The sequence below is a fragment of the Delphinapterus leucas genome, chromosome 17, assembly GCF_059928025.1.
Source record: "Delphinapterus leucas isolate spDelLeu-1000000601 "Yukka" chromosome 17, BTC_Dleu_Yukka2, whole genome shotgun sequence".
Taxonomy (NCBI): domain Eukaryota; kingdom Metazoa; phylum Chordata; class Mammalia; order Artiodactyla; family Monodontidae; genus Delphinapterus; species Delphinapterus leucas.
In genome coordinates this window covers 12,194,240-12,222,237 of record NC_143145.1, presented here as the reverse complement: position 1 = coordinate 12,222,237, position 27,998 = coordinate 12,194,240, and the positions used below count along the sequence as shown (strand labels likewise).

At 48.3% G+C, this 27,998-nt stretch overlaps 1 long non-coding RNA gene across 18 annotated transcripts in view; it reads left to right on the top strand.

The window, feature by feature from the left end:
• Positions 1-27,998, top strand: part of LOC111164421 (uncharacterized) — a 402,877-nt gene that overhangs the window by 244,099 nt on the left and 130,780 nt on the right. For 12 of the 18 annotated variants that reach the window (XR_016388300.1, XR_016388302.1, XR_016388290.1 and 9 more), the window contains exons 5-9: positions 14,278-14,370; positions 20,565-20,763; positions 21,754-21,875; positions 22,565-22,657; positions 23,198-23,264. The exons of 1 other annotated variant lie outside the window; for it this stretch is intronic. This is a non-coding gene — a long non-coding RNA (uncharacterized LOC111164421). Of the gene's footprint in view, positions 1-14,277; positions 14,371-20,564; positions 20,764-21,279; positions 21,417-21,753; positions 21,876-22,564; positions 22,658-23,197; positions 23,265-27,998 lie in introns of all 18 variants that reach the window. 5 more of the 18 variants (XR_016388296.1, XR_016388292.1, XR_016388301.1 and 2 more) reach the window with 4 other exon arrangements.

Sequence of the window (27,998 nt, the reverse complement as noted above, 5' to 3'; positions counted from 1 at the left end):
CTTGTCCTCCACGTGGCCCAGGTGAGAAGAAAAGGCCACGACCGACTCTGAACAGACCTCTGAGGCGGCGAGAAAACATCTAGGGATTTGCCCGAGGGAGGGGAAATTTTCCCATGGACTCGAGGAAAGAAGCTGTGTGCAGTAAAACCCTCCCTCTCCCCGGCTGGTCTCTCTCGTGTGCTCAGCAAACGCTTATCAGAGACTTGCTCTTTCTAGTTGCTGTTTCAGGTGCTGGGATGTAAGATTCAGCATTGCTCCAGCCTTCCCCAGATTTGCAGGCTGTGAGGAATACGTGCAATCAGGCTTCTCAGGGCAGGGGGCATCACTGGAAAAGGATATATATATCAGGATAGAGTCATCCTTGCTTTGTTTCTCCCCGTCTCTTGGTTATGCACATCTGCAGACAAAACAGGAGGTTTCCACAGGGATGCTGAAAGGTGAGGCAACATGGTGCTATCTGTAAACCTATTAGAAACCTTCAGGGAATTATTTCATGAAGGACAGGGAACTCGTGAGTTCCTAGGGTCTGGTCGTGCCAGGCTCAGAGAGCTTTGGGATTTTTTTTTTTTTTTCTTTTTGGTGCCATGGACCCCCTTTTGACTAACTGGGGAAGCTATGGACGCCCTTTTAGAATAATGCTTTCAAAATGCATATAGTAGAACACTCAGGACTACAAAGGAGAGCAATTATGTTGAAACACAGTTCTATGCATGGACCAACCCCCCCGCTTCCCCTCCCCGGGAGAGGGGGACCTGGACGGTAATGGAGGAGTGGCAGCATGCTTTGCTGACAAGGAAACAGGGTCTTTCCTGAGGTTGGTAATTCTATGTTTGTGGAATCGATTACCTCCAAGGCAGGCCCAACGGGAGGTTTTGCTTTCAAATAGTTTTGGGCAACTCCATAGAAGACTGTCTTCGTCTGCCTTTGGTGAACTCAAGGTTTCTATTTCTCTTCTCACCAGACTGTGTGCCCAAACGTCTAGAAATTAGCCACATTGGCTCAGCTGAATTTTCTACCTTTTAAATTTCCTTGGTTGTTCCCTGGGTGGAAGGGGGATAATCAAACTGGCAAGAGGGTGGGTGGGATTAAAGGCTGACTTTGAAGGAGAGGGAGGAAGGCCTGGGGCTGGGTGATCAGACAACATGTTTTTGGGGGTGGCCTTTGGGGTCACTTGTTGCAGCTGTAGTTGGGAGTTCACTGAACAGAGGGCAGCCCAGGAGAGTGGGGTGATTCCTTATGGGGACTGAAGAGAAGCCTGAGGTTCAGAGAAGATCCACGCTCTACTCTGGGAGGTGGCAGAGGCTATGTGCCCCCATGAGACCAGGCACCAGTTACGAAGGAACTACCGGCAGCCACTTTGCTTATATACCCCACCCTCATCACCACCCGAGGAGCCGGGATCCGCATTCTACCCATGGGACGACAGACACTGAACATAGTTAATCCAGGGTCACTCAGCTCCAGCTAGAAGTGGTAGAGCTAAGATCTGATTCCATATAATCCCAGGATCTGAGATCTTTCTTCCCATTGCCACGTGCCCAGCTGCCCCACTTCAGCACAGAGGCCATGGGTGCACCTCTTGGAATCAGGTTACCTGGGTTCAAATCCCAGCTCCACTATGGATTAGCTTAATGATCCAAGGCAAGTTCTTGACCTTCAGGCTCCTCATGTGTAAAATGGGATGATTTTAGCACCTTCTTCGGGGACTTTTCTGGATGATTTAAGAGATAGTGCACGTAAAGCTTCTGAGACCAAATGCCTGACTTGTATGTGCGTGATTAAATGTTGGTACATGACTATTATCAACCATGGTGTGCGATGACTCCTCTGTTTACTCCTCTAACTGTCCCAGGTTGCAGGCGTTCATGAGCCTGTTTTCTGGTGCAAAGGTTGCCCTGGTGTTCTGGAGTGACCCGGTAGGGTTGAGATGATTATACAACTCCATATCCCAGGCCAAGTTCAGCGCTCACCTTGGCAGCCTGCTAAGCCAGTGCCGCTGTGGAGAGAGCCACTACCCTTCAGCCTGTTTTCTCGCTCTGGAAAAACTTGACCTTTACTCAGAATCATCTTCCAGTCCCCATGTCACACAGCAGGCTCATTCACCCACCCCTCCCCCTGCAGACACTTTGTCTTCTCATCTGGGGAGGTAACAGGGACTCTGGTGTGCCCCAGACAGACGTTTTTCCTCCATCTCTCTCTCCTACTAACTCTGTCCCCCAAGGGTGCTTCTCAGACACTAGAGGAGTATCGTAAGCACGTGGAGGTGTTGAAGGATAAAGGCTGTGGCATCAAACAGCCTGGGTTTAATCCTGGCTGTGGACTCAGCTTAGTACAGAGCAACCGCTCTACACTTACGGTTCCTTGGTGGCATAACATGTAATATTACATATATAATATACATAAGGATGCTAAGCTTCTGATTCACTCTTCCATTGTTATGAATGGAATGACCTAGGACATTGTAGTTAGCCTCACTAAGTCTCAATTTTCCAACCTGTAAAATGGCAAAGGTGATACCAATTTGGGGGGTGGTGGAGATTAAATCAGCTAATGTATCAGGTGCCCAAAAAACATAGTACCTAGTCACCTATTTTTATAATACGATAACTCATGTATCTGTCAGTTTGGGAGAGAGAGATTCAAAGATCTGTGGTTACATGTTGTCTGTCATTCCCTTTGAGAGTCAAGACCCACAGTTAGGAGCCTCTCGGGACCTTGGTTTTGTGAAGTGGTGACAGGGATCTTCCTGGATTGAGTGGCATTTATCAAGCGCTCTGCAGTTTTCACTGGAAAGGATTCCTGTCCACTGTGCCAGCTGAGCCATGCTGGCTGCACCCTTGTTCTGCTACCTTTTCATAGTCAGCAGATCTTTTTCTTCCTTTTCCTCCACAAGGACAGCACAACAGGATCCCAGATCCCTCACCCCAACCAGAGGATAAGGGTGGAGGTGGTGGGGTGTGGTCGACTCCTCAGCCTTGGCCCCTCGGTAGTACCAGGGCTGCGACTGAGACCCTCCCATCCTGGGAAGAGGTGGAGAAGCCTCTGGATTTAGAGCATCACAAGGAACGGCGCTGGAAGCTTCGGAAACCGGGGAACAGTGCACTTTCAAAACTGGGCAGGTGGGGTGGTGCCTCTGTGATCAACAGGCCTGGCGCATGGCACAGAAGGAGGTGAGAATGGAAAAACAGCTGCCAATGGAAATAGAGAGCTTCTCAAATCACCCTCGTTCCCTCCCCACCGCACCATCAGCGCTTCGACAACACCCGCCCTTCCGGTGGCGGCCCCTTCACGCCAGCTGCTGGAAATCGCTGTGGGCAGAGTGAAGGCAGAGAGGCCATTTTCTAGCTGTGTGACCTTGGGCAGGTTACTAGGCACTCTGCACCTCGTTTCCCTCTTTTTTCAAATGGTGATGATGATAACTACCTGGTCGGGTCTTTTATTAGAGATAATACGGTTCCTGGCACACAGTAGGTGCTCAGTATGAAAATGTTTTCTGCAGGGCTCCCCTTCATCCACCGACCCCTTCTCTGGAGAGGTTTCCTTTATGACCAGCAAGCTGGAGCACCTAGTTTCCTAGCTGGGCACATCCTTATGGGTATTCTCTCTATTGCCATCTGCCCAGACCTCCCTCCCTCCCCCCCACCATGTGTAGGTATACACATAGAAAACATGCAGCTTTCTAATTTGCTTTTAGTTAAAAATGTGTCATAAGCATCATTCTCTATAATTAAATATTATTCTACAGAAACACTTTGCTAATGGCTTCTTTTTGTTTTCCATGTCTACTGTCGTGTTACATGTGTGCTAGTTTTACTTCCTTGGTTGTATTGTAAGCTCCTTAATTATCCATATTCCCCAGCATGGTGCCAGTCCCAGGACCGGTTTATTCATTGATTGATGGAAATATGGGGGCAAGGAAAGTAAGTGGGATTTGAAGTAGAAAGACAGGGGTTTAAGTGCTGAGTCTACAAATTCCTCAAATTTTCCTTCCTTCCTTCTTTCCTTCCTTCCTTCCTTCCTTCCTTCCTTCCTTCCTTCCTTCCTTCCTTCCTTCCTTCCTTCCTTCTTTCCTTCCTTCCTTCCTTCCTCCTTTCCCTCCCTCCCTCCCACCCTCCCTTCCTCTCTTCTGTCCTTTCTTTAACAAATACTTTGTTAAACGTTTTAAATATTTATGCAACTATGCATTTATTTAAATATCCTGTGAGTGCCTCCTGTGCTGGGTCCTTAGCAGGTAGTATTGTACCTAGTCATGGACCAGATCCCTGCTCCCCTGGAGTGTGCTTCCAGTCGGGGATGCAGACCCAAGCTAGATCAACAGATGAAAAATAAATAGATCACTAAATCGCGTTTAAATATACCAAGAGGGACTTCCCTGGCGGTCCAGTGGTTAAGACTTCACCTGCCCATGCAGGGGGTGCAGGTTTGATTCCTGGTCAGGGAGCTAAGATCCCACATGCCTCACGGCCAGCAAACCAAAACGTAAAACAGAAGCAATATTGTAACAAATTCGATAAAGACTTTAAAATAAATAAATAAGGAAATACACCAAGAGTAAACACAGGGCTGAGAGAGATGATAAAGGGGAACACACTTGAGATGGGCATCCAGTGAAGCCCTCTCTGCAGAGGTGAGAATTAAGCTAAGACCTACAGGAGCGGCTACAGGGAACGGGGAAGATGTTCTGACAGAGGCCCCGAGATAGGAAACACCTTGTCATCCTGGGAAACTGAAGAAGGCAGGTGTGGCCACCGGTAACAGGGAGGGAGCAAGGTGCCTGTGGGGAGGCTGGGGGGTCGGCAGGAGACAGGTGATGCTGGGCTCGTAGGTTCCAGTAGGGAGACTGGCTTTGCAGTAAGAGCAGTGGACGGTCACCAAGGGATTTTCTGTGGGTAATTTGTATTTTAAGGCCACTCGGGCTGCTGTGTGGAGATTGATCTCTCTGGTTGGGGAGGGAAGAGTTGAAGCCTCTGGGACTTGGGAATGCAAGAAGACAAGCTTTATTTTGGAGCATTGAAGGAGATATGAGGCCAAGGACTCTGAAAATGGGGCAGAGAAAAATATAATAACATGGAGAGCTGGGGATGCCAGGAAGAACTCACAGGTGTGTCCCTCCCCTTCCCGCCTCCTGCCCACATTCTTTCCCAGTCCGCTGGCTGTGGCTGTAACTCAGAATCACTCGGAGCTGGAGTTGGAACCCCAGAGCTACTGGGGACCCCAGGCGTGATGCGATTCAGTCTTGTCACTTTTAGTTTGGGAGACTGAGCTTCAGCAAGGGGAGGTGACCTGCCCAAGGTCACCCAGCTAGAAAGTGGAGGACAAGAACTTGAAACAAGTCAGGTCCCCCAGGCTCAGAGCTCTTTGCACCTCATCTCAAACCCTTTCCCGCCCTGGGCTGTCCTAGTTGGATGCTGTGTTTAACCTCACCTGTTAGAAGTGTGCTCTGCAGTTTCTGTGCAGTGTCGTGAGCTGCCCGGGCGGGAGTGCTTTCATAGTGATTCCCCGGTGGCACCGACAGCTTCACATCCAAGCTCGAGGAGGCGTGCCTTCCAGGCCCTCCACAGCTGATGCTCCAAGAGCTGTCACAGCCGAGCCCCCGTTGGGCCTGCAGAGATACAGCCGTGCTGCCTTCTGATGGCCGGCACCTAGACACGCTTAAGAAGGCTGGCAGATCTCTCAGGGGAGGTGTCCAGAGCTGGAGAGGGCTCCCGCCCACCTCCCTCATCATCTCTTCCCTCTTTTGCATCCTGGCTGGTGATGTGGTCCATTGACCCCAGGACAGGTCCCATCACACCTCATCTCTGGTGCAAGAGAGGCTTGTTCTCAGTGTTCCCCCTCCTTCACATACCTTTTTTTGTGCACCCCTAGCATCCCCTCAGGAAGGCTGCAAAGACCGTTTTTATTCCACTGTTTCCTCCTTCCTGCCACTGGCTCCCAGTGAGGACCTCTAGAGGTGGCACATCTCATTTGCAGAGGAAATTCTCACTTTGCTTGTCTAGACCAGTGCTTTCCAGCCAGCTCCCTGGGATGCTATGTAGAGAGGCCCCTCGGGAAGGTTGGTTGGGCGGCTGTGCCAGAGACAGCTGGTTACAACGCTCTACTGGGAGAACTCATGGAAGAGTACCTGGAAGGGTTACATTTTCCTTTCATCTTAATAATAGAATCCCTGGTTTTTAGCTGGGCACCTGGCTGCCCAAAATAAAGACTAAATTTCCCAGCCTCCCTTCCTACTAGGTATGGCCATGTGACTAGTTTCTCATCAATGGAACAGAAGCACAAGTGTCCTGAATGTGTGTTTTAAAGATTTCTTAATAAGAGGGAAGGAGGGAGCACCCCTTCTTTTTTTCAGCTAGCTAGAATAGAGAAGTGACGGTTGGCACTTAAGCAGCTCTATTGAAACATGAGGTGGAATGTAGCATAACGATATTAAAGAATCTCAAAAACTAAGGACTCCTTTGCTAGTCCTGGACTCCCTCCCTCTTGTCTTCATGTACCTGAAGGAAAAATACATTCCATCTTGTTTGACAGCCAAACCTAATCTTAAGGAATACAGCATTCACATCACTGCGTGTTGGAAATCAAAAGCCCTGTTGCCCTTTTACTCAGTGATCATTTGCTTTGGGGGCCATGATTTGTGTTAGTAACAGAGATGTAAAGCAAAAAAAAATAGTTTCCTATTTTTCAGTTAGATTAGTTTGCTAGGCCACCATAACAAAATGCCACAGACTGAGTGGCTTAAAAAGAAATTTATTTGCTCACAGTTCTGGAGCCTAGACGTCCAAGAGAGGTGTCAGCAGATTTGGTTTCTCCCGAGGCCTCTCCCCTTGGCTTGCAGATGGCCACCTTCTCACTGTGTCCTCACGTGGCCTTTTCTCTGTGAGAATCTCCAATGTCTCTCTTATGGATCAGGGCCCTACCCTAACTGGCTTCACTTTAACTTACCTCTTTAAAGACCTTATTTCCAAATACAGTCACATTCAGAGGTACTGGAAGCGAGGACTTCAGTGTATGAATTTGAGGGAACACAATTCAGCCTATAACACCAGGAGCGTTATAACACTAGGAGTGAGTGGACTCCTAGTGGGAAGGACAGACAGAAACTAAGATTAGATTCAGACTTAAGATAACCTAGTAATTATTGTGTCTGGAGCAAGAGGTAAGAACAGAAAATCCATGTGTGTCAGGAGGCCCCTCGTCCTCAGTTCCAAAATTCTCCAGGGTTTGGTCCGAGTCTGGTTTTGACTTGACCTTCACCTGTCCTTGACACAGTTAATATGTCCTCCCTTGTAACATTTCCCTCATTTGGCTTCCAGGTCTCCATTCTCCCGGATGGCCTCCTCTCCCCACCCCCCCCACCCCCACCCCCAACCCCGGCTACTCCCTTTCGGCCCCTTTGCCTGTTTCTCATCCTTTCCCCGAATCTAAATTTTAGAGAGTCACAACTGTTGCCTTGAGGCCTTGATTCTTAATTGTCTTCTCTTTTCTGTCTACACGCGAGTCCTTGGAAAGCTCCTTTGGTCTTAGGGTTGTTGTGTCCTCCTTACACTGACATCTTCCAGATGTTCCCTCTCCACCGGCCTCCGGACTGGGCCGTTCAGCTGCTTCCCTGCCCATCTCCACTTGGGTGTCTAACCATCATCGCAAAATTCTCATCCTCCCCCCGTCTCCCCATTTGTGATCTTCTCCATCTTCATTAATGGCAACGCCAGCTTTTCAGCTGCTCAGGCTACAACCTTGGAGTCGGTCAACCTTAGACTTCCCTTGCTCACCCGTCATATCCAGGCCGTCAGTAAAATATACCCAGACTACCACCTCCTCTCACCCCCCACCGCCCCTACCTTGGTGCCAGCCATCATATTTCTTGCCCGCGTGATTGCGACAGCTCTTGATGTCCTCCCTGCCTCTGCCCTTGCCCCACTACAATCCATGCTCGAAACAGCCCAGGGTGACCCTTTGAGGTCCCCATCCTATTCAGAGTAGCAGCCATGGTCCTTACAGTGGTCTACGAGGTCCGTGTGACCCAGCTCTGCTGCCCCAGTCATATTCCACTTCCTTCCATCTAGCTCGTCCCACCATGCCACCCTGTCCCATCATCTCGCAGACACCCCAGCAGCTCCGCCTCGGGACTCTGCAGCTGCTGTCTCTCTCCCCACCCGCACTGCTCTCTCCGGGTCCTCCGCGTGTGTGCTCAGCCGTCTCCAGCAGCGAGGCCTGCCCCGGCCGCTGTATTTAACCCCCAAAGTCCCCCACGCTCTGCAGTGCTTGTTCTTCTCTTTCCTAGTTGGATGTTCCTCTGTTGCTCTCGGCAGCCTTTAATATGCCTTACAATTGTTTGAGTTGATCCATTGGTTTCCCCGATCCCCCTAGAAAGTCAGCTGCCTGGAACAGCATCTGTGACATGCTAGGCATTCAGTAAATACTTATGGAGTAAATACCAAAGACAGCCCGCACAGAAAACAAACCTTTATTTCAAGCATAAACCTTTTGGTCTATATGATATATATATATATATATATATATATAAAGTGATAAGATATATGTGTTTTATATATTAACATATGCTTGAAATTTTCAATAAATGCCATAAATATAGCATATATATCAAGATAGACATTATATATATATGTGTATATATATATACATATATATATATATATTGGCATATATCTCTCTCAAAGGCAAAGTATATTTTTTTATATATAGCCAAGGTGCCGTAATTTTTGCAAAGGAGCACACTTTCTCATTTTCTGGTTTCCCCGGCTGCCTGTCAGGATGCACTCAGGCAGCAACTGTGCAGTAAACGGGACAATTTTAGCCTCTGGTTTTCCAGAGCAGAGAGCACATCATCGCCAGAAGGTCTCTGCCTCACATCTGGCTCTCCAGAGTGGCAGGCCAGTCACAGGTGTGGTGCATCAGACTATGAAAACACCAGTGGCCGCGACTCCCTGCCTGCGGTGTGTCAGCCTCTTTCAGGCCCCCTCCAGCATGAGCTGGAAAAGGTGGGCCTTTCTCAGAGACTGAAAAGCTCCTCCCCGTCTCCTAGGATCGTATGATGTGGCTCCATCCCACTTTCCAGTTCACCAGGACCGCTTTCCCTCCCCTCACCGTGCTCTAGGCACGCTGGCCCCTTTGTGTCCCCAAAGGCACCATCTCCAGCTCAGGGCTTTCGTGGCTGCTCACACACCTGTGTTGCTCCCTGCATTCCATAGAGCTGGGTCACCCCCACAAGACAGTTTCCAGTCGTAGCCTGTGAATGTGACCTTCTTGGGAAACTGGGTCTTTGCTGGTGTGATCCAGTTCAGGTGAGGTCATCCTGGTTGGGTGGCCTCCACCCAACGACCAGTGTCCTGATAAGAAAGGCACAGACACATAGGGGAGAAGGCCATGTGAAGATGGAGGCAGAGATTGGAGTGATGCTTCTACAAGCCATGGAATGTCAAGGATTGCTGGCAGGACCACCAGAGGCTAGAAGAGGCGAGGAAGGATCTTACCCTACAAGTTTCAGGGGGAGCATGGCCCTTCTGTGCCCTTGATTTCAGACTTCTCGCCTCTAGAACTGTGAGAGACTACATGTCTACTGTCTTAAGCCACTCGGTTAGTGGTACTTTGTGACGGCAGCCCTGGGAAGCCCATACCCAGCCCTTTTCATCCTTTGTTTCTCAACCTAAATGCTACCTTTTTGAAGGGTTTGCCTGGACTCCCAACCACAACGCTGGTTAGATACTTGTAACACCTTTTACTTTTTCTCTACCCGGTGCTTATGACCCTGTGCTATTCTCTTCTAGAAACCTCCCCGATAGAATGTCTATGCTCTGGGGCGTCCGTGTTGTTCACTGCATGTCCTCAGTCTCTGTGTCCAGGGAGAATCTTCCACACTTACAGATTTTCTTCATTTAAATCCATCTGTGTCATAAGATCCCCAGTCAGAAAGTTGCCCTGGGTGTTTCCCCTGGAAATCCTCAGTGTACAATTATTCAAATTGAGTTGCTTAACCAATGTCACTCCTCAGTTGCAGTAGACGCCAGAGAGATGTGAGAACCTTTGAGAACTTTCCAAGCCAGGGTCCATTCTTACTGTTTAGCCTGAATGTGTTTTCCTGCTAAGAACATGAACCAGAAATGAGTTTTACCAACGGGTTAGCAAAACCTTAAATAGAAAAGAAACTCCAAAAATGTCAGTTCTCTCACACTCCCTTTCCTCCTCAACTTCCCCTCCCCACCTCCTGTCACCAGGACCTCCCAGTCTTGGCTCCTGAGTCAGGACGAATGGTGGACCTCTCCAAATTCTGCTGTGTTTTCCCTCCCTGGCTTTTTAGATGGAGATGTCTGCTGGGTGCTTTTAAGTCCTTTTATTTATGCATTTATTTTTTCCCCAGTGCATATAAAAGTCATGTTTACACCATACTGTAGTTTACCAAGTGTGCAGTAGCGTTATTTTCCTCCAAAATGCAAGTGAGTTCAAAAAATACATCACTGCCAAAAAATGAAATGCCCAAACAGCTACAATAGTAATATCAAAGGTCATTGATCACAGATCACCATAACAAATATAATAATAACGATGAAGTTTGAAATATTGCAAGAATTCCCAAAATGTGACACAGAGACGTGAAGTGAGCAAATGCTGCTGAAACAATGGTGCTGATAGACTTTTAAGTCCTTTTAGAATTGACATCTCCCCTGAGACTCGTCTGTCACGTGCTATGTAGGTTTGGACTCTGACAGATACAGAATGGCCTTTATTGAGCACCTACTATGTGCCAGCTTTCAAACTAGGCAGTTTTACCCTCTGTAGCTTCTTTTTCGTTTAATCTGTTCCTGAGATCTTCATTCACTATGAAGTGATCTCAGTTCAGAGACATTTTACTGATGAGAGCACTGAAACTCAGAGAGGTTAAGTAATTTGCCTAAGGTCACACAGCCACTAAGTGGTGGAGCCCTTTTCAAATCTAGGTCTGTCTGACTTAAAAAGTAGTGGGGTTTTTAAAGCTAAGTTTTGCAACTGTAAAAAGCAACCCTAACTAGAAATTGCCTTATTAGTAGCAAGGGACTTTATTTTATAAGAATTTCACTGTGCCTGGGACTGCTGTGTCAGTGGTTATCAAGGAGTAGCCTGTTGGCAGGGGTTTTGACTGTTGGATTTATGGACCCAGGACCCTTGGTATGTGCTCAGGGCATCCTACAGCCCCGGCAAGCACTCCAGCCAGGGGTTATCTGCTCCTGGGACTGTGCTTTCTGACTCTGGGACATCAGGCTAGCCACATCTCTGCTCCAGCCTCAGTGTCCCCGATCATAAAATCAGGACTCAGATTCAATAATCTTTATGCTGCTGTCCTGCACTGATGATCTAGGATTTTAGCATCGTGAGGCTACAACACCCAATTCTTTCATACCCCTCAAACTCAAGCCTTCCAATTATATCTAGAGCACATGGCCTACACCAAAACTTCCAAGGCATTGTGCAAGTCCCTTCTGCCAGAGGCCCAACTCTCACCCTCTCTCCTCATCTCCTCAGCTCACCTCCTCTCCTCTCCTGGAGTAAGTACTGCTGAGGGCCCTGGGGTAACTGTCTTAACGTCTCTGAGCTCCCATGTCCTCTCTGAAATGATCTCAAATGAGTATAAACCCCTACCTCATTGGCTCATTGTGAGGCGTACATGAAATGGAACAATAACCTTTGTTCACTTTCCAGGGACCTTGAACTATGCCAAGTCTTGACCTAGAAGCACATATTCTGGATGTGTTCAAATCTTGGCCTCACCTCTTACCCACTTACCCGCTGTGTGGAGCTGGGCAAGTCACTTTACTTCTCTGTGCCTCAGCTTCTTCTTTTGTAAAGTGGGAACAATACCAACCTACCCATCAGCTTGTTATGAGGGTGAAATGAGTTCCTACTTGTAGAGCACATAAAACAGTGTGGAGCACATGGCAAGTGCTGTTATAAGAATTACCAATTCCTTTTTTTTTTTTGATTTTTTAAATTTATTTTTGGCTGCATTGGGTCTTTGTTGCTGCGCGCGGGCTTCCTCTAATTGCAGCGAGCAGGGGCTACTCTTCGTTGCAGTGCGCGGGCTTCTCATTGCAGTGGCTTCTCTTGCTGCTGAGCATGGGCTCTAGGTGCGTGGGCTTCAGCAGTTGTGGCATGTGGGCTCAGAAGTTGTCGCTCGCGGGCTCTAGAGCGCAGGCCCGGTAGTTGCGGCGCACGGGCTTAGTTGCTCCGCGGCATGTGGGATCTTCCCGGACTAGGGCTTGAACCCATGTCCCCTGCATTGGCAGGTTGATTCTTAAACTTTGCGCCACCAGGGAAGTCTCAAGAGTTAACAATTCTTGTTAGGTCATCTAATTCTCAAATCAGCCTAATGTACGGGGTCCTGGTATTATCCTCATTTTATAAATAGGGAAGATCAGTAACTTGGCTAAGCCCTGAACCCATGCTGGCTGGCACGGTCTTAATCTTAAGCTATACTGACACAGAGATGAGAGAGGTCGACGTTTGGAGTTTAAAGTTCTGCCAGAGCCATCTTGAAATTCTCAATAAATTTTGTCTTCAAATGTGTGCTTTGTAAGTGAAGTCCTGCCCCAGTCACCTTCTCACCCCCCAAGATGGGATCCTGGCCACCCCATCCCTTGCCCTGGCCAAACCCGGCAGCTGCCCTCTGCTTCTGGTGGGGACCTGGGCACGGGGAGGGGCCCAGTGGTCGGGCAGAGCTGTGGACGTCTACGAGGGGCTGCGCTCCCCTGCAAGTACCCCCGGCCTGAGGGCACAGGACACGAACTAGCAAATAAAAGCCCCACAGCCGATAAAGACAGAGATCGCAGAATAAAGTAAAAAGCTTTTCTTTTTCCTTTTTGAATAAGAGGCCTTGCGTTTTCATTTTGCACCTGGTGGACCTTGCTAGTTACGCAGCCGGCCCTGCGTACATAGCAAGTCATGGGTGGAAATGAAATGGCAGCTCCTTTCCCCTTCAAAACAGCGACAACGGTAACAACAAATGCGTATTCCGGGTTCAGTAATTCAGGGCGGTTTGTTCTGACTTTTGATCCACAGGTAGAGACAAAGTCTCTTCATGCAGGCCCCAAAAGGGGGCACTTTTGCCGTTTCCCACAAAGATGGCTTCCCCAAAGCCTCCTAAGTCCTCAGTGTGATTTGCACCCAAAATATGGGCTGTTTTCCAGCCAGCAGCCCTGTTTGCTAGGGGATGATAGGAACATCTTATTTTTCCCTCCTTCTGTTGCTGTAATTCCCAATGCAGAGTGTTCTCTTTAAAAGATGCTGTGGGCGGGCTTCCCTGGTGGCGCAGTGGTTGGGGGTCCGCCTGCCGATGCAGGAGGCGCGGGTTCGTACCCCGGTCCGGGGTTACCCACGTGCCGCGGAGCGGCTGGGCCGTAGGCCGTGGCTGCTGGGCCTGCGCGTCCGGGGCCTGTGCTCCGCAGCGGGAGAGGCCGCGGCGGTGAGAGGCCCGCGTACCGCAAAAAAAAAAAAGATGCTGTGGGCAACTACTTTAAGCAAATATGGGCATCTCTGTGGCTTGCAAGGCTGGAGCCAGGCCTCGGAGGTCTGGAAGGGGGACCACACGGCCTGGGCATGGAGGCCCTGCCGACGGTCTCGGCAACTCAGTGCCACCCTCGGGACTCCTGGGAGGCAACTTAGGCCACAGCGCTAGAAGAGGGAGGAATCTCAGAGCTATGGGGCGGGAGAGCTCCTGGTCTGGTCGTTCTCATATCTAGCAGATGAGAACCCCTGGGGACAGCGTCAGCAGCAACTCCAGGCGATTCCAGGGCCACTGCGACGGGCATGCAGTGAGAGGCCTCAGATTAGAGTACGACAGCCAATGTGCTCTGCTGGGAGTGACGTCTCCTTGCTTGGGTACAGGCCCACATCCACCATATCGTGAGGATGGAACAGTCCAGGAAGAGTGAGGGATGCAGGAAGATCCTGCTAGCGGAGGCCAGTAATGGGGAAAGTTGGCCTGGGATTGGATGGGAGTTTGGGGGACAGCTGGGCCTCAGCCAGTTTCCTTACCTTGGATACTGTTCTGTCTTCAAGAGCCCGCTGCCTGAGCAGCTGGGCCAAACTCATTTCCACAGCTGCCTCGGGCATCTCTGAAACACTGGATGTAACAGTGTGGGCTGTGGACCCACTGAGGCATCTGTGCATCTTTATTGTTAGTAAGCCTGTTCTCACCTCTCCCCCAAAGGTACCCTTTCCGTCCGCCCCGCTGCTTCTAAGAAGAGCATCTTCAGCCAGCAAAACACTCCTTTTCTGTTTCTCTGTTCACAGGAGGAAGAAAGGAAGAGCGGGGAGCTGGGCACAAAAGACTTAGCCCATGGTGCCTTTTTGTGAGTTCTGCCACATCTCAGATGGGGTTCTCAGGTCAGAATCCAGATTAGCACGTTGAACTCCCAACATACAGTTGAATAACTCATATGCTTTTAACTCGTTTTTACCATTTTCTGATAGTAGTTGACCTTTACTGAGTCCTGTCTCTCAACTTGGCCCCCTTGCTGAGCTTTTCTACACACATGGTCCCTTTCCAATTGTATTGAGATTTAATTTGCATACAGCAAAATGCAAAGATCCGTAAGTATAGATTTTGGTGAGTTTTGATAAATGTATACACCCATGTACCCATCACCCCAATACAGGAACATAGGATGTTTCCATCACTGCAGAACGTTTCCTGGGCCTTCTTCCACTCAGCCTCCTTCCCCACCTGTACACGAAGGCGGCCACTGCTCTGACTTCTGTCACCGCAGCTTCGTTTCTCTCTTCTAGAACTTACGAATGGAAGTTTTGCTTTTTCATGTCTGTCTTCTTTTACTCCATGTAGCGTTTATGGCCTTCATCCAGGAATACCAGTAGCTGTTCCTTTTTATCACTATCTAATATTCCGTTGCCCGAATATTCCACACTCCGTTTATCCTTTGATCTCTTGACAGACATTTTTTCAAATTTTTGGTGATTATGAATAAGCCTGCTATGTGCTTTCACACACAAGCCTTTTTATAGACGTGTGTCTTGGGGAAATACCTAGGAGTGGAATCATTGGGTCATATGCTAAGTGTATTTTTAACTTTATAAGCAGGTGCCAAACCTTTTTTCCAAGTGGTCATATCAGCTTTTTACTCCCACCATGAGAGTATGAGAGTTCCAATTGCTCCCCCATCCTCACCAACACTTGCTATTGACAGTCTTTTTCATTTTGGCCATTCTAGTGGGTGTGAAGTGGTATCTCATCATTGCGATTTGCATTTCCCTGATGACTAATGACATTGCACACCTTTTCATGTAGTTATTGTATATATCTTCTTTTGCGAAGCATCTGTTTATGTCTTTCCCGCATCTGGGGAAGGGTCTTGTTTGTCTTAGCACATTGCAAGAGTTCTTAACACATTCTAGATACAAGCCCTTTGTCAGATATATGTGCTGCAAATATTTTCTTCTATCTGTGCCTATACTATCCCTTTTAACCCTCCCAGGAAACCTAGGAAGTGGATATCATCTCCACTTTGTTTTACAGAGCCCAAAACTGAAGCACAGAGAGGCTAAGTGAAATGCCCAAAGTCACACAGCTACTCAGTAGCCGAGTGGGAATGCAGACCCACTCGTGCGTGACTCAGAGCATTGACATCCAGAAAATTCCAGGGAGGATCTCTCCATACACTAAGCCTTGTATCTCCCTGGCAGCCTGGGTATGCCAGTGCTTGGGCTGGGTTATTTCAGTTCACACTCGCTCCCTCTGCCTTGCAAATACCAGACCATCCTGGGAAGTAGCTGGCTCCCAGAACTCAGCTGGGAGCACTGTCTTCTCGAGCGGATGCCATGGGGCTTTGAGCTGCTCTGATGAAAGACAAACTGCGGGTATTTTTACGGGTCTCTGAGGAAGCTGGCAGGACTACCTCGTGCCAGGAATAACAATGAGGGGCCTAGGCGAGCTCACTGCCAGCCCTGCTCTGGGAGACATCACTGGAGGAGGCGAGCCAGGCGGTGGGAAGGGAAGGGGGCCTGCGGGTGGGAGGGCAGGGCTGGGTTATTTATCCACAGCTGTCTCCAAGGAGGGCTGCTGGATCACCCCAGGGACTCTGAGCACGGGAAGGGGCCCCTGTGGTAGTCAGAGCAAAAGGCTGGGAGGTGTGTGACAGTGGGAACCACAGCCATGCCAATCATCAACATGCTAGTCAGAATAGCGAGCCTTTATTGAGGACCCCGTGTGCCAGGCACCGTGTTTGCATTTTGCCATCCCCATTAGGTGCCAGATATGGTGTAGCTGTTTTGCACTTACTAGCTTAATGCTCATAATAACCCCATGAGATACGTATTATTAAAATGCCCACAGGAGGAAACTGAGGTTCAGGGAGGTTAAGTAATTTGCCTAACGTCGCATCGTTTGTAAGCGGTTGCGGTTTGAATAGAGGTTTAGCTAATTCTAAAGCCCAGTCACTTAAATGCTCTGCTGCTTTTCTGTTCACAAACTTGTGTCAAATTCCTGTTTGGGTCAAGCACTACACAGGGTGACTTGACCAGGGGAATATAATGTTGAATAAGACCCATCCCTGTCTTTGGGCCGTGTGGTTAGTTGAACGGTGGCCCCGCCAGAAGATACGTCCACATCCCAGAATCTACAAATGTGAGCTCATCTGGCAAAATAGGTTTTGCAGAGGTAATTAAGTTAAGGATCTTGAGGTCGTCCTGGGTTATCTGGGTGGCCCTAAATCCAATGACAAGTGTCCTTACAAGAGACAGAAGGGAAGACAGAAGAGGAGAAGGCCATGTGAGGATGGAGTAGAGACTGGAGTTGTGCAGCCACAAGCCAAGGGATGCCTGGAGCCTCCAGACACTGCAAGAGGCAAAGAATTCTCCCCGTGGGCCTTGAAGGAAGGTTCATCAGACCCGACTTACTAGGTCCAGCCCAGACACTGGAGGGGATTATTCAAGGGCTTGGATCCTGGGAGGTGCGATCACTGGGGGCCATCGTAGAGGATGTCTCTCACAGTGGCAGAAGGCGGACTCCCACCTACTATTTGTGTGGCTCTCCCAAGTCATCTGGCTCTGGACTGTACGTGGAACATGTGTGGGCTCCTGAGCTGGATTCTTTATACATATCACACCACATAGTAACATTTAATGCTCACCTGAATTCAGCAAGGGGAGGCGTTCTCACCCCCATTTGACAGAGGGGGTAACTGAGGCTCAAAAGGTGAAGGCCACACGGTAGCATATAGAGTAAACCAGTGGTTCTTGACTTTGGCTGCATCAAAATCCCCAAAGAGAGTTTCTGGCCTCCACGCACAGAACTTTTGATTTAGTAGGTCTAGCATGGAGCTGGAGAGTTTGCATTTCAGAGAAGTTCTCAGGTGAAGCTGGTGCCGGAGGTCTGTGGACCACACTTTTAGAAGCACTGGAGAATCAGTGTTGCAGGGACAGGGGAACCCTGGAATGTTAGTGAATTAACAAATAAAATGTATTTCTTGCTCAAGTTGCAGTCCTGTTGGCATTAGTTGGCTCTCCTCCATCCATGCACTGTTTGGAGCCTGTGGTCCCCAGAGTTGCCACGGAAGAAAAAAGAAGGCAAGAGGGTCTTGTAGGATGTTTTAAAGGGTGAGGTCCGGAAGTGACTTTCCTGCCTTCTGCTCACACTGCATTGGCCAACACTCAGTCACATGGCCCCAAACAACTGCAAGGGAGACTGGGAAATGTAGTCTTCCTCAGGAGGAGGTGATGGTGCGATGAACATGCAGCTGGTCAGAGCCAGGCTAGGACTTGATCTGAGGCTCTTTCCCCCTTCATCTTTTGCTTTTTCAAGTGCTCTCAGTGGACTTTCTCATATTAGCCAGATTCAAGGGACTTTTTTTTCCTGTAAAAATTGGAAAAAGAGAAGAGGAAAGAAACGTTTCTTGGGTCCATCAGTGCATTCGGTTGCCGGCAGCCTTGTCTTCTACGGGGCCCAGGTGCTCAGCTGAACAGCTGCCAAGCACTTTGAAAGCCTGTAGCATTTCTGTAGGGGTTTCTTGCATGAGTTTCATTTCTACCATCTTAAGCAACGCAGGGTCACCCTCTCCAGCATTGGAGGAGCCCTGTGGCTACTGCTTCTTCAAGGCCTAAAGCCTGGACTCAGGGCCACAGACAAGCTCCAAGTGGAAAATATGCCGTTCCTGCCTCTCCTCACCCTGCTGCTCCAGACTGTTCCAAACGCCTCCAACACCTGCAGGTTCCAGTTTTCGTGCCTTTGGATACACTGTGACATCTGCCTGAATGAGCTCTCTTCCCTCCAGACTCAACTCAAGTGACACCAGCTCCATGAAGCCTTCATTGGTTAGTCAAATGAACATTCAACTTGCCCTCGTTTTGGAGCAGAGGTGGGGGAGACAGGCCTCTTTGTCTATGCAAAGTGGTCCAGCACTTGTCATGGCCTGTGCAGACTCTAAAGGCTTTTGTCCGTGCCTGTTTCTCCTCGCGGAATGTGAGGTGTTTAAGAACAAAGACCGCGTGGCCTCCTTTCCTGGCTTCTTCATTACCTGCAAGACTGAGGTCAAAAGTCTTCCTGTGAAATGCAAAACCCTCCCCAAGATCCAGAGGTGAAGAGTGAAGTCTCTGGCATGGGTTGGAATCCCAGCTCTGCCACTTGTGCAAGTTTGGGCAAATTCTTAGCTTCATTGGACTTCAGTTTTCCCATCGGTACAGTTGGGCTAATAATGTACGTATTCCATGAAATAATATGCCTAAAGCCCTTTGAACAGTGCCAAGCGCATGGGAAACTGTCGAGGCATGCCAACTATCTCTCTGTTATCATCATTACTCTTGGTATTACCCTCTCAACCTTGGCACACACCAGTCACAGCAACTGACTTCCTTGCTGGCAGTTTTGGTGATTTTGCACGTCTCTCTGCTTTTGCACTTGGTGCTTTTCAGCTTGGATGTCCCTGTCTCTCACCTATTCATTCATTCATTTAACAAAGTTTTTGCTGAGCTCCCAACTACCCACACTCATCTCAGTCAGCCCTTCCTGGCCAGTCCCACTGGATTTACCACTCCTGCTTCGAAGTCTGTTTACTTTTTCTGTATCTCTGTGACTAACTTGAGAGCAGGAAAAAAAAAAAAAAAGTTCTTTTCCCCACCGGATTTAACTGCTCTGAATCCAGGTCCTGATATCATGGGTGGCACGTAGTAGGAGCTTAATAAATACCTGTTGAATGAATACATGAATATTGATCATCTCCAAATCTGGCCCCAATGCCGGAGAATGCAATAACTTGGCATCAGGCATAGCAGGGGGATCTGTAAAGCTCGGGCATTGGGAGGTCCTTCAGGAAGATGAAATCACCAGCCGTGGAACAGCAGCCTGAGCTGGAATCTCTTTCCTTTAGTTACCAGGGGCTCAGCACCTCCAGAGGTGGGGTGGGAGTGGGTAGATCCCATGTGACATACTGTTTCCAGTGGATCTGGGCTTTTAAAATAATGATTAATATCATTATTAATGATGTTTCCTGATACAAGGAGAGAGGGCATCCTTTACAAGCACAGGGCTTGCTTCATGGAAAGCACCCAAGGTATGTTTGAATGATGAATGTCGGTCCAGTCTACAGAGCACATCCAGTTAGTTGACAACTATGTATTGATTGCCTTTTAGGGGTCAGGTGCTACTCTGGGTGCAGGAGATGGGGGGTGGGAGTTCTGCAGTAAACAAAATACAGAAGACCCCCGCCTTGGGGAGCTCACCTTCTAGAGGGAACAAGGAATTGAGCTAAGCTATTAGTTTGAATTTTCTCTCTCCTGCAGAGGTGGCCAGCTGCCCTCCCTGCCCCCCACCCCCCACCCACAGAATTTTCCTCTTCTTTTGTAGAGCAGTGGTTCTCAACTAGGGGGTGAGTTTGCACCCCAGAAGATATTTGACAATGTCTGGAGATAGTTTCATTTGCCATGAGCTAGGTGTGTCTGTGTTACTAGCATCTAGGAGATAGACGTTGAAGATGCTACCCAGCATCCTACCATGCGCAAGACAGCCCCACAAGAAAGACTCTTACAGCCTACAATACCAACAGCCCGACGTGGAGAGAGAAGGGGCTTCTTAGCAAGTGACTGCATTTCCCAGCTTCCTGTGAGGCTGGGTGTGGCCACGTGACTGGTTCTCGCCAATGGTGTGTGAACAGGAGTGCGGTGCCCACACCCAGGTGCAGAGCTTTTAATAAGTGGACAGACCTCCTTCCGCTTCCTCAGGTTGGAGGAAGAGAACAACAAGGTCCCAGGTGACAACGGAGCCACCTGGGGCCCTAAATCGCCACGTGGGGAGAGCTGTCTAGCCATCAAAGACGCTCTCCTTGGACCATCATGGGAATAAGAAATAAACTGCAGCGTTTCAACCCTATGCACTTCTGGGTCTCTCAGTGATAGCAATTTAACCTGCCCTAACTTCTGTAGTCTTGACAATGGTTCTTCAATGAGAAGAATAGCCAACATTTATTGAGCACACAATATGAGGCAGACACTAAGCTGTTTAAATTTAAGATCCCATTTTGTCATCATACCAACCCTATGAAATTGGTACTATCATTACCCTTTTTTTTTTACAGATAAAGAAACAAAAGTTCAAGGAGGTGAGCAGGGCACTTAAGTACCAAATGGAAGTTTTATGCCAGATCCCAGCCTCAACCACCAAAAGCCAGTTCCTTTCTCCATCCTTAATATCTCTTCATTTGAGCATCATCTCCCTGCAGGGTCACCGTAACTGTTCTCTCTTTGGTCCCTCTGCCTCCATTTTGGACACTGCAGGTAGGCTGACTTTTTGAAAACCAAATCTGCTAACTTCATCAGCTCTTGCTGCTTCTCCCTTAGGCCATACACCCTGGGCTTTGACTGTACTGCAAGAGGAAAGGATTATTCTTTTTCCAAAATTATTCTTGCACTGCAGAGGGAATCACAGTTAAAGTAACAAGCTTCCCCTGTGTATTCTTAAGAGTTCAAGCAAGGATTGTTTGACCATCTCCTGGGAACACTGTTGAAAGGATTCTTACATTGGGTGGGAGGTTCATTCCAACCAGCCATTGCTACTGTTCTGCAAAACACAGCTAATCGCATAATGTAAAATGAACCCAGTTTTTCAACTTCGTTCAGCTCTCAGGTTCTATTTGTTCTATTAAAGACCGTATTGACTTTGGAGAGCAATTTGGAAGCCTTACACTATAGCAACTTTACTCCTAACTACACTCCCCAGAGAACTCTCGTGTGCAAAGGAGAAATGTAGGATTTATAACGCAAAAAACTGCTAAGCTAAGTATCCATCCACAGGAGAATGGACAAAATAAACTCCTACAAAGAGTATGATGGAGGAGTGAAAATAACTAAACTAGAGCTACGCGTGGCAAATACAGATGAATCTCAAAAACGTAATGTTAAGCATAAAAAGCACTTCGGAGAAGGATAAGGTAGAGTATGATGTCATAAGTAATGTTATATATTGTGCCAGTCCGGGTCCCAGCAGGAAACAGAAGGCACCCTTGGAATTCTAAAGAGAAGGAAAGGAAAGAGTCATTTACAGAGGTGGCAGGTGTGATAGATTGTTTCATGGCCACAAATGCCTCCCATCCCATTATGTATTCTTCCTTTGCTGCTCCTTTCATCCAGATGCAGAATTAGTTTCCATCCCTTTTAATCTGGGCTGGTTTTGTGACTTGTTTGAACGAATAGATTATGGCAAAACTGACTTGGAGTGAATTCCAGAGGCCTTGCAATTTCTGCTTTCACCCTTTTGGAATGCTTCAGATATCACGAAAAGAAGCCCACACTAGCCTACTGGAGGCCTCATGGAGAGAAAGATCCAAGCACCAGCCAACAGCAACCACCTGATACCCGAGTGAGACCATCCGGGACCAGCCAGCCCCCAGGTGAACATCGGTTGGTTATAAATGTATCAGTGAGTCCAGCCATGACCGCTGCGAGCAGAAGAGCTTCCTAGCTGAGCCCTGCTCAAATCACCAGCCCACAGAATTATGAATTAAAAAACTGGTTAATGTTTCAAGCCGGTAAGTTGTAGGGTGGTTTGTTATGAGCATACAATCAACCTTGAAGAATTAAGGAACCAAGAAGTACTGAGGCCTCTAGGAACTACCAAGGTGGGAGTTTCCACAGCAGTGCAGTAGCATGTGCTACAGGAATGCAGTGGGGGGGCTGGAGTCTCATCAGGGGGGCCACCTCAGAACCCCAGAACCGCAGCAGAGATGGAGTTGGGGAGAAGTGAGTACTCCAATCTCTCTCTCTTCCTCCCACCAGTCTCCTTCCAGGCCCTCCTACTGGCTGAGCCTGGTCAGAAACCAGAAGGCAAGGGAGACCGGGAGATGCCATTTTTGGGGGTCAGCCCCCTCGGGCACAGAGAATGGATGTGGCTGGGACTGGGGGCAAACGGAGAATATACCAGGACGGGGTTGCTCCCAAACAGCAGACTGTAAGGACTGCTGTTCTCGTTTAAGGGAATGAGAAACCGCACATCAGGAGAGAAGTTATCTCTGGGGAAGGAGGGATTTCTACCTTGAAGAAAGTAGGGGGTGCTTTCATATATATATATGTTTCCATACAGGCTCCACGTGCGAGGGAAGGAAAGGCATTTTAGGCAGGCTCACTGCACCTGACTCTCCACCATGCCCTTTCACAGAAGCCGTATATAAACTAGGTGTGTAGAACCATCCCATGAGAGTGTGGGCTAAATTACCTCTTCTTCCCAGGTAAGAGGGTCAGAGGGTGAGAGCAACCCCCGGCCCTGTTGCTCGGTGCAAGGGCTGCTGAGTTTCAGATTTAAGTCCGTCCACCTCCAGCACATTTGTCTGGATGAAAGACCCTCCCTGGTGTCATGGCAGGTACATACTTTTTGCCCATATCTGTCCGTTCCTTCTTCTCTGTTTCTCCCTTCTTTTTTTTTTTTAACATCTTTATTGGAGTATAATTGCTTTACAATGGTGTGTTAGTTTCTGCTATATAACAAAGTGAATCAGCTATACATATACATATATCCCCATATCTCCTCCCTCTTGCGTCTCCCTCCCTCCCACCCTCCCTATCCCACCCCTCTAGGTGGTCACAGAGCACGCAGCTGATCTCCCTGTGCTATGCGGCTGCCTCCCACTAGCCATCCATTTTACGTTTGGTAGTGTCTATACGTCCATGCCACTCTCTCACTTCATCCCAGCTTACCCTTCCCTTCTTTTCTTTTCAGTTGGAGGAAGAGAGAAAATGATCCCAGAATATTATTTGTCTAAGAGGAACGTTTGAGATAAAATAGGGTATGTGAGGCCTGCCATTAATCGTCCCCACAGCACCTGGCCTAGGTGGGAGTCGGGATCTATGGTGATGGATAGGAATGTTTTTCGAATTCAGCTGTCAAAGCCTGGCAATCATCCCTGCCTCCTGGGTGGAAAATTTACAATCTTCCTCTTTAGTGGCATCTTAAGACACACAGGCACTTTTGTTTCCATGGAGAGCCCACTCTTCCCTCTAAGGTAAATTGCCCGCTTGCCTGCCCTTCCTCCCGTCTTTCCCTCTTTCTCTCTATTTCTCCCTTTCCTTCTCTTTCTCCTTCATTTGCTTCCCAATTTCCTCTACCCTTTCCTCCTTCCACTGAGCTTCCCGGCAGCAGCAGGGCGGAATGAGAGCCTTTATCCTCCCCGCAGGGGAGGGCAGTGCGTGTCCTCCCCTGATGCTCCTGTGGAGAGGTTCTCAGAAGCCTCTGGGGCTGAGAAATTTCACCCTGGATCTTTGCATTGTTGTCTTCCTAAGAGCTTATTTTGCAAAGAGCTCAGAGCCAGGGAGCAAGGCGGGCCCCAGGCCCCAGGAGGATGTTGCTGGTGGCCCGAGGCGTCTCACTTCATCTCTGTTTCTTCACTTGCAAAGTGAGGCTCAGCCTCCCCAGAGCCATCATGAAAAAATGCTGGCGAGGGTGGCAAATAGATTCCTTCCTGTTAGTCACCCAGGTCACTCAGCTGACACCTCTGCCTTTTGGCCCTGAAGTTTATTTATTAACAGCCTTCAAAGGGGGGCCAGGGGCCTCCTGGGGGTGGAGCCCTAAGAGGCCGAAAGCCATGGGCTTGGGCAGGTAGAGCAGGCGGGGCCCTCTGGGGCTGCCTTTGTAGTTTCTGGGGAGTTTCAGAGATGCCAGTGACCATCAAGAGCGGTGCCTGCGTGTTTGGAACCAAAGAGGAAGATAAAGCTAGTCTCAGAGCGTGTGTCTCTTGCCTGTAAGGAGCTCTAAATATGTGCCTCTGAGTGTGTTTGTACAGTGTGAAGGCGGCTCTGTGCACACACATGAGCACACCTACATGTGCCTGTGTCTGTGTGCGTGTGTCATGTGTCTATGAATGGATAGTATGAAGGTGAGTCTGTGCATACACACGAGGGTCTGCGTGATGTACACATGTATAGTATGAAGGTAGGTCTGTGTACACACAAGCACCCCTACGCGTGCACGTGGCAATGGTGTGTGCGTGTGTGCACGTGCACGCTCCCCATGGGTGGGCCTCAAACACTTTGATCAAGAGCCACCACTTATTTTGCATCCGGCTCGAGGGTCCAGTTACAGAACATGAATCCTTAACATATAGTGAGAATGTTCAGATGTTCAGCTGAGTGGATGAGGTTGGCTTGGGAGGCTCGGTGCCCTACACAGAAGCCCCTCTATCCCCACACTGCCTGCGTGGGAGTGAGGCCTTTGCCTGAGAGCAGATTTGTGTCCCTGTGGCCTCGTTTTGCTCTGGGATGGGACTTGGTGGCAGGGAACTCAAGCTCAGGTGTTCATGCATTTCCAGAATTTGTCTGATTTTAACCAGGATTTCGTTAGGAGTAACTGCATGTGTGTGTGTGCTTGGCTCCAGCTAAATATGTGGTGATGCTTCTTTCCTTCTATCCTTCCTCCCTCGCGCCTTCCCTCTCCCTCTCCCTCCCACACATACTGTGCATCTTCTCTTTGCCAGGCCCTGTTCCATGGGCTAAGGATGCAAAAATGATTCAGAAATAGTCCCCATCGTGAGAAACAGCCAGTGTATTTAGGGTAAAAGGTAAGCAAGCTGCAGTAACAGAACATAGCCATGGAGGGGGACACCGGGCATTCTGGGGGCACAGACGGGAGCCCCTTGTCTCCCAGGGACCCCATGAAAGGCTTCCAGGATACAGCGATGCTTGAACTAGATCTAGAAAGTGGAGGAATTCACCAGCTTTGTAAGAATAGCTGCTATTGTTTTCAGAAGATGGTACTTTGGGGCACAGGACAGAGTCATCTACTCACGTTTGGAGGACTCTAAGAGGTCATAGGGCCTTTGTTAAAAATGATTGGTCTGTGATACAGCTTTGTACTAGAAAGATCCTGAAATGGGATGGCAAGCAATGCAGGGCAAGCAAGGATTAGAAGACGAGCCCTCTTTACTTCTATTTGCCAATTTAGACTTCCGAAGGAGGAAGGAATAAGTGTGAAGAAGGGAATGTGCACTTACTGAGCACCTACTGTGTGTCAGGCGCCTCTGGTCTCATTTTGTCCTCACCGACAGCTCTGTAGGTAGTAGGTTGGTTAACCCCATTGTACAGCTGGGGAGACTGAGACTCAGGTCTCAGACCAGGCAAAGAACAGGACTTTGAATCACAAGGTATATGGCTCAATTCCCAAGCCTGTGCCTCTTTCCAACAAACCCCATTGCCTACAAGAATCTTCTATAGAGAACATAGCACTGTGGCCAATAGACTTCTTGTCAAGGATCATAAACTTGGAATTCAATATAAAGTCACTACTGTTCCTCCCCCAAAGAACAACCCGAATGCCTGCCCCTTTTGAAAAAACAGCATGTCTTGGTGGGACGGACTATTAATATACATCGTCATGACATCAGTATCGCAGGCTCTTTCTTTTGGGGAGCCAGGATGTTGCTGATTTGCATACTGCTTTGCATTCATTTGCATTTACTCTCCATATGCAAAATCAAATGCAGCTAATTAGTGCAACCTTGTTACAATGAGAAGCAGGCCCAACCTTCTGTGCCAGGGCATATGGAGCCCAGAACTGGGACCCAAACCACCCAAAGCCAGTCACATCTTGGGTCAGACACACTGGAGTGTTGAGAGGGAGATGCACACCCTGAATGAAAAATAGGATGGCTGAGTATCATTATTTTTCAACTATTGTCCCTTTTGAAGTAACTGTGGCAGAGCGAGAGGGTGAGGGGAGAGAGAGAGAGACAGAGATCAAAGGATGTGGCAGAATTTCCTCGGAGAAAGAGCACAGAATTTGGAGCCCAAAGGCCTCAGATGAAATCAGCATTGGAGTTTGGCTTTGCCACTTTCAGGCTGTGTGGACTTGTAGGGATTACATGGGAAAAAAATGGATGAGAATGTACTTTGCAAATGTTAAAGCACAATATAGAGGTCAGGGCTCCAGGCCAGGCCACCCTGTGACAGAAGGCAGCACCAGGGTCAGCTGGGGACAGAGGCTCACAGTCTTGCAGGGTCCAGACCCCAAATATGATGGGAAATATATCTATGTCCGTGTCTCTGTCTCTATCCCTATCAGCTAGCATTTGTGAGCACACGGACCAAACGCTGTGTTAAGCGCATCACAATCATTATTTCACTTAATGATTCCCACGAACACTCTGAGAGGCAGGTATTATTATGACCCCATTTACAGATACCACCACGGCAAAAACGCGCCTGCCAAGCACACCAAGATAACTCTTGCCAAATGATTCGGAACCTTCTCTCCCGAGCAGTGACGGTGACATTCATGGTTTACACTGCCCTACCCCGCCCCCCTTTTCTAGCCTCCATGCAGACTATGGTCTTTTTACTAAACAACTTCTTTCACATTTGCCTAGTTGGGACCATTTTGATTTGGTTTTGGCTTTTATCCTGTGTCCTCTGAGGACTCTTTTGGTTTTTTTCTCACCTGGTCATTTTGATTAGACTTGAGTATTTCAGCTCCATAGTCACGTTTCATTACTTAGGGCAGTCTCTGCAGAGAGCAGCTCCCGTCGACCAAGATAGATTGCATTATGGTTCACAAATTGGGATTTGTAAACCGTGATGGAGGTGGGATTATACCCCATGAATATATAGCCTGGCCATGTGGCTTTGCTCTGGCCAGTGACGTGTGAGTGGAAGCAATATGTGTTGCTACTAGGCAGAAGACAGCGTGTGGTTTGTCATGTATTTCTTTCCCTTCTGACCTGATGCCCAGCTATGTTCTAGACAGAATCTGCTCCACAACGGGGCCCTGGAATAGATGCACCGTGGAACTTCTGGCGGGCAAGTTATGTGAATAAGAAGTAAATCTCTATTGTTGCAAGCCTTCGAGCCTCGGAAGATTATTTGGTTCAGGAGATAACAGCCTATCCTGATGGAAACATTCTCTTTCTATTGAATATTATGAGATTAGTGCTCGTATGAACTGACTAGTTATATTGTAGATAACTGGACACTTATCCCTATGATATTGTCATCACTCAAAATATTGTGTACTTCCATTTTGAAAACTGCTTTAAAATTATAAAAGTCCTACTTCTACTGACAACAGCTAATGCTTTGCAAGCATTATCATATTTGATCTTGAAAACAGCCCTGTGAGGTAGGTTCTCTTAACTTCCATTTTCCAGACAAGAGAAACACGATCTCAGAAATGCTCAGTAATGAGTCAAGAACACACAGCTAAGAGGAGGGTCAAGATTTAAATCTGCATTCTTCTCAGGTACAAACCCTAATGTCATTATTTTCTACTCATACTTTCCCCGACAAAATGGATATTAACAGGCTGAGTCACACACCTGACTCATCAGAGATGATTACAGGTATTTTGGCTGCTTATAAAAAATCAAAATAGTTATTGAGTAATGAAAATCACATTGGTCTTGATATTAGAAGCTACCGGGGGGGGGGGGCGGGCGGTTTGTAGCTATTTCTTATAAGTGACCTTGGGCTAGATTTTTTTCCCCCTCTGCACCCTGGTATTTTCATCTGTAAAATGGAGCACTTTGCTTCAGACC